A 14898-nucleotide genomic window follows, 5' to 3' on the forward strand; every position below is an offset into this window, starting at 1 on the left:
CTATCTTCAACAGTGTGGTCAGTGAGAAACACGGCCGGATCGTACTGGAACTATATAAATCGGAAGAGTAGGGAAGAATGTAACGTTCGTAAAAAGGAAACAAGTCATGAGACGTGGAATGTGGTTTTAGAAAGCACAATCTTAGTGAAAAGGCTTTAAAGAGAGAGTTGTTCAAGCCCCAGTAGGAAGTTTCCTGAGATAAGAAAAATTGTAAAAGTTAAGAATCATGGGCAGGAGACCATTGGAGAAATCATTCCATTTTACAAATGTATACTGATAAACTTGATCTGACATCTCAATTTGCATTAGTCGTCTCAGCATAACAACAATTGACATCCACTTTTACTCTCAAAAGTGTTTCAATTTGGATAATAAATTATATGGGGATCCCCTATTTATTGATCTTCTACCGTATGCCAGGTGTACTCAGAAGTAACAACAAATTTAAAAAAAAAAAAAAAGCACGTGACTTGCCATCAAGAAAGTGAACAATCTCATTGCAGAGGCAAGAACAGTAGGTCTGAAACAATCTGAAAACAATAAAAGGTTTTCTGGTTTAAAGTGATTGTCTAGCACAGCAAATAAATTGCAGAAGAAAGCACAAAGGAAGAGGGTAGAATGCACTAGAGGTGTCGTGGAAGGCAGATGGACAAGCTGGTACCCAGAACCCAGACTTGAAACACCGTCCCCTTGAGTGGAAAAGAGGTGCCTACAGACACGGCTGACCGACTCCAGGCCGTGACCTGCAGGCAGCCTCTCCGGTGGCGAGGGAACCAAGACCACGTCTGTCCCTCAGGGGCGTCTCAGTCGTTTAAACCAATAATCTTCCAGTTAGAAGATCAGAGACAGCTTCCACATCAAATGTGCCCCACGTGTAAACCAGAACTTTCCACCATCTCTTTCAGACCACAAATATAAGAAATTTGTAATTTTATTTATTTACCCAAGAACATTTTAACTTCCAGAAAAGAACAGGATTTTGATTCCAGAAACCAAACTGTGGGACTGTTCTGCTCCCGGAACCCTTTCCTTATCCAACGGAGCCTCTGGCTCTTGCTCTCTGCTTCCTTTCTCACCATTTCATCAGTCACTTGCTGAATGTCAGCATCCTAAGTTCCATTTGCTGACAATGCCCTTGGGGGTTAAACTATGCTAGTTTTCCAAAAAGGAATTCATTTCAACAGGTCTCACTTCTGAGTGAAGCCACAGAAGAGCAGTCATGTGCTCATAAAAGCAGACTTTATTTAACATTCTGTGAAATTTGGTGGCCTGTGAAGAAGACGCATGCTGAGCATGGCACAAAACTCTGCAACCTGTTTTCACAGAGGCAGATGAATGGGCACAGGCAACCATCCCCTCTGTGAGCTGCAGACCTAATGAGAAAACGAACCCTTTCATGCGGGTGCTTCATAACATTTTTCATTGACTTCTCATAGCCTCTTCAAAGCGCTTCTCTGTCAAGAGTAATTTTCTCCAATTTGCAGAGTAGCACACACAGTCTTTTCATAGAGCCCCCTGTCCCCTTCAGACCTCCAGCTGTCTGCATGCGGACGCTGGATAGTACTTCATTTCTCATACTGGAAACAAGTTCCTGATTCAGCCAACGAGGGAGGGAGGGGAATATTTTAATTAAAGGCTCCCAAGAGCTATGTCTTTGGTGTTGGCATGCTCTCAGTGATCTAAGAGCCCAAGTAAGTACAACTTGGAATTAAAAGACAGCGGCTGGTGGCTCAGCGGTTAAGTACGCACATTCAGCTTCCCTGGCTGGGGGTTCACGGGTTCAGATCCTAGGTGCCTTGTCAAGCCATGCTGTGGCAGGCATCCCACATATAAAGTAGAGGAAGATGGGCATGGATGTTAGCTCAGGGCCAGGCTTCCTCAGCAAACAAGAAGACGATTGGCTGCAGATGTTAGCTCAGGGCTAATCTCCTTAAAAAAAAAAAAAGACAATGCTAATTCTTAGATCACTAAAATAGGATGCCAGTGTATGGGGCGACTCTAATCTTAATGTTATATAAGACAGAATAAACTAACTAATAAAATAAACAAAATAGTAACTTGTGCAACCTTAATTCAGTCCCTCAACAGTACTATTGCGTACAAACCACTCAGTTCTTCATATAAATTTCTGTCTGTGAAACAAAATATAATTCACAGCACTTTATTCGAGGCAATAGACATTTCTTCAATGTAGAGTATTTTTAAAGAACAAATGATAAAATATGAAAAGATTTCTGAGATCTCATCTAATTCTAATATGCTAGCTTTTACGTAAGGATTTTGATCGTTTTATTGCATCCTGCTAAAAGGTGTGAAAAGTGTGTGGTAGCTCTTAACCGTTGTGAATTGACTTTCCTAGGATTTCTAGTTTTTATTTTTAATTATCCAATGTAACTTTACATCTGAATTCTAGGACTAATTTTGAAATTTCTACCACCATTTCTTTTAGGTGGATCTGATGTGAAACCAGCAAGAATCAACTATACACAGAACTTTTCCCCAATAGATTGTTTTAATTAATTCTAATTTTTAATCGATGTACTACATTTACAAATTTTTTTAGGTTTCTGTAATGTTAAAAGGCTTATAACAATAACAGCAAAAAAGCAGTTCCATATTCTTCTTGCCTGCCACTCTTCTTGTCTTTTTTGCAGTTTTAACAGTTTCTTTAATATTTACTTTCAAAACTCTAAATAGTATGTATGCATTACTATCTTTCAACTTATCATTTTAAAGTTATTTACTAACTTTCTAATACGGTAAATGATTTTTCTCACCTTCTTCGTTGTCTTCTATTTCTGCCAATATTTCCTCCCTCTCTCTCCCTCTCTCTCTCTCTTTCTCTTTCTCACTCATTTAAACCCAAAAGCTGAGGTTTCATTATTATAATTATGTAAATATTCATCACTGCTGAGTCAGGTGAAGTATTAGGATTACATTTACTTCCTTGTACAAATTTGTGTTTCCAGGAATTGAAGATAGCCTCATTATTTTTTCTTTCGTTTCATTTCCAACATTCTCCAGCAGCTCTATAAAATGCCTTTCAATACAATTCTCGATTCAATCAGACCTGCCAGATAATCTTTCAATTCCATGTGCTTTGCTGGAGACAGCACCCCCAACATCCCCTGAGCTCCAGCTCCAATGGGGATCGACTGCTCTTCAGACCATCCATTATCTCAGGAGTTCCCTTTGCGGGGATCTTGAAAATTTGGTTCACCTCTCTTGTTTTGGATCTCCTGTTTCCTAAATCCAAAATCTTTTTTCTTCCTAATATACTTCCTTATTTTGTTGAAGACATATTTTTCAGTATCTTCCTAAGGAAGGATGTAGAGGAGATAAAGGTTTGGGAATTTATATATCTGACAATGGCTTTGTTCCACTATAATACCTGACTGATAATTTCTTACATATAAAATAGAAGTCTTTTAGCTTTCAAATTCCTGTTGAGATGTCTGATACTATTCTATTTTCTGATGCTATCCTTTGTAAGTAAACTTTTTTCTCTCTGGAAAATTTTGGAGTATTTTTTTTCTAGTATCGAAAGGCCATGATGATTAGCCTTGGAAAGAATATATCATTATTTTTTGTGCTGGAAATTTAATGGGTTTTTTCAATCTGGAGTCACAAGTGTTTCAATTCTGAGGAATTTTCCAGTAATATCTAATTGATAATTTCTTTCTTTCTGTTTATTCTCTCCTTCTGGAACTTATGTTAGCAGGACGTTGAACCCCAGAAATAAGGTTATCTTCATTTTCTTATCTCTTCCCTCCTGTTATCTATCTCTTTGCCTTTTCATTTTTCTAGAGATCTTCTTAACTTTATCTGCTGACTTCTTTTGAACTTGTTTCTACTTAGCTATTACAATTTTAATTTCTTGGGGATCTTTCATATTCTGATTGCTCCTTTTTTATGTACCTGTCCTTGATTTACGGATGTCATACTTTTATTATCTCTCTAAGGATAATGACTTTAACTTCTTTGAGGCTTTCTTCTGCTCTCTGCATCATCTCTGCTTCCTCCCATGATTTCATTTTTTCTGTTGATTTGTTTCGATGTCTCATGCTGAAGGCTTTACTCACATATGTAGTGCTCCTTAGCTATCGATTACGGGGTCAGCAAACTAGGGCCACAGAGATAACTCCAGCCCACTGGATGTTTCCGTAAATCACTTGGTTTCACTTTCTCCAAAGACTAACTCTCCAGGCTCCCGTAGGAGTGAAGAGGGGTAGTAACCTACGTAGCCAGCACAGGGCAGGAGATCAGGTCAGCCTAACTGCGCCTTTTACAGGCTGTTAAATAATCTCCCAATTTGGGACCCTTTACATACGACTTTATGCCTACATTATAGATTCTCTGATATCTCCAATTCTTGAGCTTCTCAAGGGTCCTGCAGAGCAAATTAACTTTCTTGTCCAAAGGGAAATTGCTGTACCCACTGGAGGTAAGAAATCCACCCAATATACAAACTTACCTTCCTGGCCCTTGGAGAGCCCGAGGAAATGTCACCTGGACAACCAAGAGCTGACTTACGTGCTAAAATTACTGTCTTTAGGAGCCCAACTCAGGACCAATACATTCTGTGATGCAAAAATTTCCTAGAGGCATCATTATTTACTGAAGATAGAACCCATAAAGGTAAGTAGGGGTAGAGAAATAAAAATGGAAAGACAACATCTGATAGTGATGTCGCCAAATATAATCTAGAGTGTAACTGGACATCTTAATGACCTTAATTGACCTTGAGAGCTCCAGGGAATGTTATTTTCTGCCATTTCAGCAAGGCTGTCACTAACCCACGTTGCAAGTAGCCAAGAGTACATCCAGAGGAATGATTTTCTAGTTAAGCAGAGACCTCTGAGCTTTTACACTAAATTAGATTGGTATTAGAGAGGCTATGGTAATGGAAATCTTTGAAAATGGATAGAACATCTAAGCCAATTCTGCAAAGACTGATTTACACTTCACAAATCCCACATTCTACTCTGAAATCTGCTCTGAGCTCAGAAGTGTTGGCTTCACATCAGGTAAAGCATTTTGCCCTAATTTCAGTTTCAGCTGCCTGTGAGAGAAAGGAAAGAAAGGGAGAGAGAGACAGAGACCAAGAAGGACAGAGGGAGATGATGAAACAGAAAGACAGAGGATAATAAAATTTAATAAAAAATGCCTCTCATGAAATACAGTAATCATAGACCTCCATTCGAAGACCACCTATTTTTTTTATTTCTACTCACATAATGGGGGAATGAGACAGGGCCCTTGCGCACATGAGGTCTACAGTCTAGTCTAAAGACATAAGATGTATGTATCAGTAATGCGGGATTACGGAAGAGAGAGATGCTTTCTACCTAAAAAGACCAGAGATGGCCTAATGGGAGGACAATTTGAGCTGGTTTATAAAGGATGGATTAGATTTTGATAGATGGTAATGAAAACAAGGAACAGAAATTCTGATTCAAAGAAAGCAGTGCTCCTCACAAGTCAAGAGATATTTCAATTTTGAGGCTCTCGATGTATTAAAAAGAAGTGCAAAATTATGAGGTTACAAAAATATAGCATATTTTAAATATTCAATCCTGCATGTGTGTCTGTGTTTCATTTTGAAATATTATTTAAAAGTCTAAATTTCAGACCTTTTTTTGAATGAAACCCCCAGGACAAATGGTCTTTTTGGCTTCCCAGCATCGCTTGCTCCAAATAGACTCTGGGATACACAAGACAAAATTAAAGTATTTTCTTCAAAGGAAGTAAATGTGATCTTGATTACAGAAAGATACAAGACAGGCTAGGTGGGGTTTTCCTTCTATATCTTTAAGAAATGTTTAAGGAAGTTCTTTCCAGATAAAGAAAGCACAAGAAATGTGATTTTTTTTGAGCAAGATTAGCCCTAAGCTAACATCCACCACCAATCCTCCTCTTTTTACTGAGGAAGATTGGCCCTGAGCTATCATCTGTGCCCATCTTCCTCTATTTTGTATGTGGGAGGCCTGCCACAGCATGGCTTGATAAGTGGTGCTAGGTCCATGCCCAGGATCTGAACTGGGGAACTCCAGGCCACCAAAGAGGAGTGTGCAAACTTAACTGCTATGCCACCAGGCCAGCTCCTGTGTTTTTTTTTTTTAATGGCTTAAAAGCATTTATCTATCTCCTTCATGTGTCCCTCACTTTGGCAGCTGCAGTAACAATTTACTTTCTTAGTAAATTGTCTCATAAATTTTCTTCCCCATCAATTTTCATCTCCAGCAAAAGGAAATATTATTAAAGCACAATATGGCTTTCCTTGGAGTGGAGCCGACTTTTATGTCACAAACACCATATGATCTCTTCACAGAGAGTCAGATCAACGAGAGGTGAAATTGTGCTCTGGGGGAAGGAAGCACATCTTCAACAATAAAAACATTCAATAAAAATCAGTTTAGATGCCAAACTCACTAGTTAATAAAAACCACTATTTTATGTTTTGCAAATCCCTTCTGTTTTACCCACTGCAATTCGCACAAAATTCACCTCTCATTCCCCGGCTTTTTTCCTATGAATGTGTTCTCAGAATTAATCAAAGCATTTTAGATGGTACTGGTGAACAAACCAGAGTTTATCAGGCAGAGAAATTAGCAAGTTCTCTAGACTTTAGAAGAGAATGCGTTGAAAAACTCCAGGCAAGAAACTGTGAAAGGAACTGGAAGTGGGAGAGGGCCAGCAGAGTGGCAACAAAAAAGCTCTGAAATATATCAGATGGAGGTTTTCCAGGATAAAAACAAATAAAAACTGAGAGCCATGAGTTCTATCTGAAAGTAACCAGGGCATCATTTGAAAGTGGACATGACAAAGTTACAAATAGTTTATATTTTGTTAGCTTAAATATTTACGTAAGTAATATCCTTTTCAGTAATGCAGAATGGATTTGCTATTTATTAGTTTATAGAGGATGCATACTTAATGGTTATTTTTTTCACACTATTATTTTTCTCCATTGATAGAGTGAATGTAGGAAGACTGGTCCTAGAGTCTTTTTTGATGATCCCTAATAAGAATAAGTTTTTTAATAAATAGAATGTAAATTACATAAGTACCATATATTAGTCTCCTTTTGGGGACTTATCTGTTAGGCCTGTCTCTGTTGGAAAGAAAGATTTATTCACTCTCCCTCTTCAGTGTATCTTAAGAAGCTCTACCATGGCCAGAGACAGCACCAGAAACATCCAGAGGAAGATATATATGGCTCAGAGGACACTCTAGACAATTGTCTTCATGATTGTGATATATTAATTGTGAAACGGTCGCCAATCATTTACCTGTATCCATACCCTTTGCAATGTGACTTTCAGCTCCTCTCATAAACAGGTGGGGTCTAGTTCCCCCTCCTTGAATCTGGGCTCAATCTTGTGACTTGCTTGGTCAACAGAATGCAGTGGAAGTGATGCTGTGCCAATTCTGGGCACATCTCCACTGTCACTTAGAACCCTGTCACTGCCTTGTTACAAGCCTGGGCCAGCCTGCTGAATGATAAGAGACATTTGGGAAGAGTGGAACTAATATTGAGCAGAAAGTAAAACAAAAATCTCCACAGGTATTGATAAAATTGGGGTTTGAAGAAACAAGAATGAGATTTAAGAAAAAGTAAAGAGAATATGACATTTATATCTTTTCTTGAACTTACAAATCATCCTCTCAGACATTTTGGAGAGAATTTGTACAAAGGGGATTAATATTTCCAATAATTATTTTGTGTAAATCAGCTTAGTAGACTTTGTGAATATTGTAGTTTTATAGGTTGTTTTTCCCCTTCTTATATATAAAATATTATCTCCTGAAACCAAATGTCTGGGAGAATGATTAAAATAAGGGAGGAAAAAGGGAAAAAAAGGAGGTTTCCTAGAATAATCTCTCCTGACAACTGGGGAGGGTATACTTATCTAGAAACAAACTCACAGACAATATAATCTTGTTGAACATGTTTGCTGGGAACTTTAGTGAAATCTGAAAAACTTCAGTGAGTTGCTTTGTCTGAAGTCAGGGGCGTTTGGTTAGGGAGGTGCCTCCAACCCCTTATGAGCCAACTGTAGTTTCCTGTTTCTGACATTATTAATGAAACTCTGGGCACTAGACCAGATGTACTTGAAGATTCACCAAGGATTATTGATGTCTTTTTGAAAACAAATAATCAAGAAAACACATTATCAAAATTTCCAGCGACTTTAAACACATAACCAGTTCATAAAAGTGAAAATCAGAATAGAAAGGGATTTTGAAGTGTCTTTTGCAATAGCAAAGCAAAAATGTGGCCAAATTTGGTTATAACTGATTTGGGGCATGGAGAGACAAGATAAATACCTCTCTCCTAGAGGCTATCCCTAAAACTGGAAGAAAAAAAATCCCCCTACACCCACTGCTACACAGGCTATGTGGGGACTCAGAAACAAGAGCATGATCAGGATGCAGGCAGGAAATGGGCTCTGGTCCAGGATCCACCATAATTGGCTGGGTGTCCACTTTCAAGTTCCTTCTCAATACCATGTAGACAATAACAGTGCCCTTTCAGTAACGAGTTCTTATTTCAATTTTTTAAAGCAACAATATAATTCTAGTGACAACTATCACTATTTAGAGAGTGTTAGTATATGTCAAACACTGTGCTAAGCACTTTACAAATATTCTATCAGTTATTGTTCAAAATAATCCAGATGAGTAGGTACCATCACTATCCCTGTTTTAGAGAGGGGAAAATAGAGAGGAGATTAAGTAATTTGCCTAAAGTCACATGCAAAGTAAAATAAGGATTCAAATTCAGGCCATGTGGCTCCAGAGTCCATACTTACACCCCTATTCTGTGTTTGAAAAAAATGTATGATGTATTCTACAGATAGTATGAGACAAATAATAGGAAGTATACTTCACAGTATTACAAAATGTGAGGCCTTACAATTAAAATAATTATAGTTCATAATAATTATATTAAAAGTGTATTTAGCACAATTCTCCCCTTCTGTAATTCTGATAGTACATTTTCCAGCAGATCACTGAGTGGGGCGGTAGAGGGACATCCAGATCTGAGGGTCCAATTTTCCCTCTTTCTATGAACCAGCTTCTTCCACATATTTAGGAAATCTCACCTCTGGCACCCAGGTCAAACAATCAAGTTTATTGTTTCAGACTAGTTATCCCTCACCCAAATGGGGGTGCTGCTCCTTCCTACCACCAGGTTAGATCCAGCTTCACAGAGGCTAGGTCCTGGTTGTTGTAGGTCTGAGGAATAAGGAGGAATCCACCAAGGTCTGAGGAAGATCTTAAGATTCAGTCAACCTTGGATATGACCAAGGAGTAGGAAGGAAGCAGTGTCGCAGATCGTCACTCCAACTCTGGTGACGGACATCCAGTCTAAAACATAATCCACTTGATTCTGCAACCTAGAGACCAGAGGCCAGACCAGAGAGTACACAAGCAAGTTGTAAACCTTTCCAGAAGAACCTGAAGATCTAGCGCTGATCCCACCCCTCATTAGCCAGAACCTCCATCCCTACCTCCTCCCAGCTGTTTCTTGACTTCTAGAATACTCCAGAAAAAGAAGGACCTTCAAGTGTGTAGAAGTATCTAGAGCTACTCCAGACTATGACTTGCTCCTCTTGTTCGGGGAAGAACTTTTACCTATGGATGTAGGTTATTTTCAAAATTGTTTCTAAACATGGGAAACCAAGGTGCTGCCTCTCCAAATTTCCTCTGTCTTATTTTTGTTCATTATTAATTCCCCTAAAATAAGAAAATGTTAAAATTGGAAGATTGTCATAGGCAGAATAATGGGCCCCCAAAGATGTCCCCATCCTAATTCTTAAAACCCATAAATATGTGACCCTACATAGTAAAAATAACTTTGCAAACATAACTAAGGCCTGGAGAGGGGACATCACTTTGGATTACCCAAGTGAGCTCAATCTAATCGTATGAGCTCTTAAAAGTAGAGAATCTGTCCCAACTGGGTCAGAGAAATGAGATGGAAAAAGGAGGAGAGATTCAAAGCATGACAGGGACTTGCACTGTTGCTGACTTTGAAGATGGAAGAAGGGAGTCATGATCCTAGGAATGCAGTGGCCTCTAGATCCAGGAAACAGCCCTCAGATGACAGCTGGCAACAAAATAGGGACCTCAGTCCTACAACTGCAAGGAACTGAATTCTCCTGACAACCCAAATGAGTGAGGAAATGGATTCTCCCATGGAACCTCCAGAGAGGAACACAGCCTGGCTGATAATACCTTGATTTTAGTCCAATGAGACCTGTGTCAGACTTCCAAACTTCGGAACAAAAAGATGATAAATTTGTATTGATTGACCTGCTAACTTTGTGGTAATTTGTTATGGTAGCAATAGAAAACTAACACAGAAGGAATCAGAGATTTTTTAGCTGTATCCCTCACTTTACCTGTGAGAAAACTGAGTGCTAGAGATGGTATGGAATGTTCTTCCAGCCCTGTCCTCCTGGCTAACAGCTACTCTGCCCTCAAGATTCAGCTTGGACAACTTTTGCCCCAGGAAGTTTTCCCTGGAGTCCAGGACTGGGTCAGGGGTCCCTGCTTTGTGGTTTCTTAGCACCCCATGCATGATTTGGCACTCTGTCTACTTCTCTGAACTCCCAACAAATCTATGAGGACAACAACTTTGTCCTACTCAACATGGTGTCTCCTGAGCATAACATATTCCCAGCAGTTATAGCTCAAAAATATTGAATGAAAAAATAAAAGCAGCTATGTCTTCTGATCACCAGTTCAGGATTCTTTCCCCCACTCTGCTAGAGTACTCTGCTAAAAGTGACCAAAGCATGGTAAGCAAATCGGTAGCCTTGAAGTGGCAGTATGCCCAGTTTGTTAGAATCATACAAACCAGGTTCATGTCCTGGCTCTACCATCTATTAGCTGGATGGTCTTAGACATGTTTCTTTAAAGTTTAATTTCCTTTAATGTTAGTTTGCCATTTATGGTTTATAAAAACAAGACAATAGCTCAAATAATTGTATGAGAATTCATTAAAATGATGCTTGTAAAATGTTTAGCCAGGTACCAAGCACATAGGAAGAGCAAAATAAAATTGGCCATCATTATTACTTGGTATCTGTGATAGTTAATCTTATGTGTCAACTTGGCCGGGCCACAGTGCCCAGATACTTGATCAAACATTATTTTGGATGTTTCTGTGAGGGTGTTTCTGCATGAGATTAACATTTAAATTGGTGTACTTTAGGTAAAGCAGATTGCCCTCCATAATATGATGGTCCTCCTCCAATCAGTTGAAGGCTTGAATAGAACAAAAAAACTGACCTCCTTCAAAAAGAAAGAACTCTCCAGCAGATGGTCTTTGGACTTGAATAGCAACATTGGCTTTCTTTGGGTATCCAGTCTGTTTGTGCATAAATATTTATATACATCCTATTGGTTCTGTTTCTCTGGAGAACCCTAATACAATATCAAACTTGTAAATATGGTAATATTATTACGTACAACTTGAAAAAAATGAAAATGTGGAGAGTCTCATTACCCACTATAAGCAAATGATTCCTTGATTCCAATATCAGATGGGACTCTCTCAGTTAATAAGAGCAGCAGGATCAAGACAAGAAGAGAAAAACTGACAACAAAAAAAAGAGAAGAAGAAGAAAGAGGAAGAGGAGGAGGGAAAGGAGAAGAAATGTATTGGCTCATGTGATGGACATGTGCTAGCATAGGTCCAGCTTCTGGGATAATTGGATCCATATCTCAGAAATATCACCAAGGCCGAGTTTCTGTCCATCTCTCAGAGAGGCCTTCTCCATGGAGTTTCATTCTGAGATAGGTGTTCTCCTCGTGGTGGTGAGATGGCTGCAGCAGCTCCACATTGCATACCTTTAGGCTGAAGTCACAAGGGAATGGGAATGTATCTTTTCTAGTAACTCCCATAAAAGTTCTGAGATTCATTCTGATTGTTCTGAGTTAGATCAGGCGTTCACCTGGAACATCACTGTGGCCAGGAGCTCAGATATGTGAATTGGTTTAGGTCAGTCTGTGCTCACTGCTCGAGCTCCCCACTAAACCAGTAACCAATCATGGGAACAGGGTATATGCTGCCTGAAGGACCTTTAATGGATGCCAGGCGGTCAAGACAAGAGGCAACCACTCTCATTGCTTAGCAAAATCACTGTTTGCGATTTTGGTTATTTTGCCTTTTACAAAGGCTATTTGATTTTTGAGAATCAAAAACACAAGAAGATACCTGGCATTAAATATTTTTTCAATGTTCCACGTCAAAAATTCATCCAACATGAAAAATTTCTAACAGTGAATTTCTTTTCTTGGCTCCTTTAAAATAACAACAATTTCAAACCTTTCCACCACATTACAACTATGATTATTGCTGTTTGGTGACAATTAAACTTTTAAGCTTGCTTTATATTTTCAAAATACTCTGCCAGTACTGTATTAGCTACCATATATTGGCCAGCCAGGTCCTCTGGCATTTCTTTCTCCAATATTCAAGCAACAAAGACCCAAAAAAAAAAAAACCCTCCCACCAGTTGGTTGAAGCAGCTTGTGGCTGGGGTGGGAGGAAACCACCCCGCTCCTCCCTCCACCCAGGATAACCAGTCTGTTACTTAGTAACAACAGCGGAGTACTCTAAATCTAAAACCACAAGAGGCGCTCGATCGACAGTTTCTATTTGCCATGATTCCAATATTCAAAACACCGTCTATATAATTCAGAGAAAGAACTTGAAGGCATACAGACAGAAATTTTACAATGGTTATTACTGAGCCAAAGGGACAGCGAACAATGATTGAGCACCTACTGCATGCATGCATTATGTCTCTTAATCCTCATAACAACTCCATGACACAAACACTGTGATTACCTCCAGTTTACTTAGGAGGAAAGATCTTGAAGCTTATAGCATTGAAATAAGTTGCTCAAAACAAGCTCAAATAGCTGGAAGCACCTGATCTGGGTTTTGAACTCAGAAAATCTGATTTCTACTTTTCCAGAATAGAAGCCTGTTAAAAAAAAAAAATCTCCTTTCCCTCTAACTCCCTAAATTTTCTAGAACAAAAGCATTTTTATAAAAAAGAGGAAAATGTTATGGGAGGAAAGGAGGGAGCAGTTTCATTATAGTCTAATAATCACATTATAGCCACAATTACTTTTTAAGACTAGCTTGAAGGTTGTTAGATATAAACGGACGAGGCATGACTTATTACTTGCAGTGGATGCTATGGTATGCATTGAATCCTCCTTACCAGACCAGGGCACCCACCCACCCTTCCCCAGAAAATTGCTCTCAGTTAGCTAGAGCTGCTTCACCAGGGAGGTTAACCAACCCCCTCCCCACTATCACCACCTTCCCTGCTCCTCCCCAGCCACAGTCCATAGCTAGTAATTGAAGAATACAGGACTGTGAAAGGCCAGCCCCCTTGTACCTAACTCAAGAGGGCATCTATTTCAGAGACCACTCCTTGAGAAACAAGCCAAGGCTAGACTTTGCTGGACTCTTCTTCAAAATAAAAGAAACTATAGAAATAAAATATATGTCCATCTTAGAGAGCCACCATCATTTCCCACCTAGAAACTAGGGTTTTCATTCTGATGCCTTACTCGCATAACAACTCTTGCGACTTCAGGAGCGTGGCTTGCTAATCTGTTTAAGAATTCTCTGTGCTGGGCTAAAAATGGTGCATTGGAACAATGACATGAGAGGTCAGAAGACCAGAGTTCTAGCCCTGGTTCTGTCGGTTATTTTTCCTGAGGATTTCCTGAAGAGGAGGTTTTGTGGCAATGAACTCCCTTAATTTCTGTCGGTTATTTTTATTATCTGTGTGATATCGGATGGTCACATAACCACTCAGAATCTTCCTTTCCTTCTCTATAGAAGATGGACTACACTTGTGCCTTCTAATTCAATGGGTAGATATGAGGAACAACTGAGCAAATAAACAAAAAACAAAAAATCACCCTGCATTTTTTTCTAATTGAAGAAACTGAGTTATAAGGTATTATAAAAATAGTAATGAACTCAGAAGGCTCCAATGCCCTGTGCGATGCTCTATGTTCTGTCAGAGGCATACGACTCGAAAGACCAGGAATGTTTGCAGGATCTGAAAGTTCTCACTGGAACAAATTCAAACTGACTTTGTGAGGAATAAGTCAACATCGAATCAAATGTGGTTATTAAAAATATATATATAGCAATCCTTTCCTCAACTAATCTTCAATTTCTATCCCAAAAGCAATTACATTCTTTATTACACTTATTTTTTTCCTAAGTTTGTAGCTGTATTACGAAGCAAATGTAAAGCAAATTTTGTCGTGGAGATGAAAATTCTTTTTCTTTTTATCACTGACTTGTCTTTGGATAATTCCTAAGAGAAGTTTCCTTACTTTGAGTAATAATACTTTTGTTACCCCTTGATGACTTGTGGTTTAATCCTGTTTACCACCTGTTTTGTTTCTTTTGATACTGGCCTCCTAAGAGAGGTTTCTTGTGAAGCATTTGTGTTCCCTTTCGTGCTTTTCTAAAGTGTATTATAAGCTTTATTTCGATTTCTCTGAAATTTTCTTCAGGTCCACCTGAGTAATTAAGTGATCATATTGTTTTCACTTTACAAAATATAGGGTATCAGATTTCCATGTTTGTGTAAAATAAATTTGTAGTTCCCAACTGTTTCCTGGCTCCTCTGGGGAATTCAGGTAACTTGAGTCTACTCTGTTGTTAAAAAGGATGTCTTAATCTTTCTTAAAAATTCCAGATTTCATTGTTACTTTCTTACTTACCTGTTACATCTCAGAGCTGGTAGTTTTGGCAAGAAATTCCAAAATAATGGATCATCTCATCCACCTTATCTACAACAAAATTCACAGAAAAACTAAGAGAAAATGTACAAGGACACT

General features: G+C 38.8%; 1 long non-coding RNA gene across 1 annotated transcript; it reads right to left on the reverse strand.

Moving 5' to 3' along the window:
- Positions 1–1220: 1220 nt before the first annotated feature.
- Positions 1221–14850, reverse strand: LOC138924342 (uncharacterized). Its single transcript, XR_011439364.1, has 2 exons — positions 14782–14850; positions 1221–1929 (listed from the first exon to the last, which is right to left on the reverse strand). It is a non-coding gene; the product is annotated as an uncharacterized lncRNA (long non-coding RNA).
- Positions 14851–14898: the final 48 nt, after the last annotated feature.

This window comes from Equus caballus, chromosome 5 (genome assembly GCF_041296265.1).
Source record: "Equus caballus isolate H_3958 breed thoroughbred chromosome 5, TB-T2T, whole genome shotgun sequence".
Lineage (NCBI taxonomy): Eukaryota > Metazoa > Chordata > Mammalia > Perissodactyla > Equidae > Equus > Equus caballus.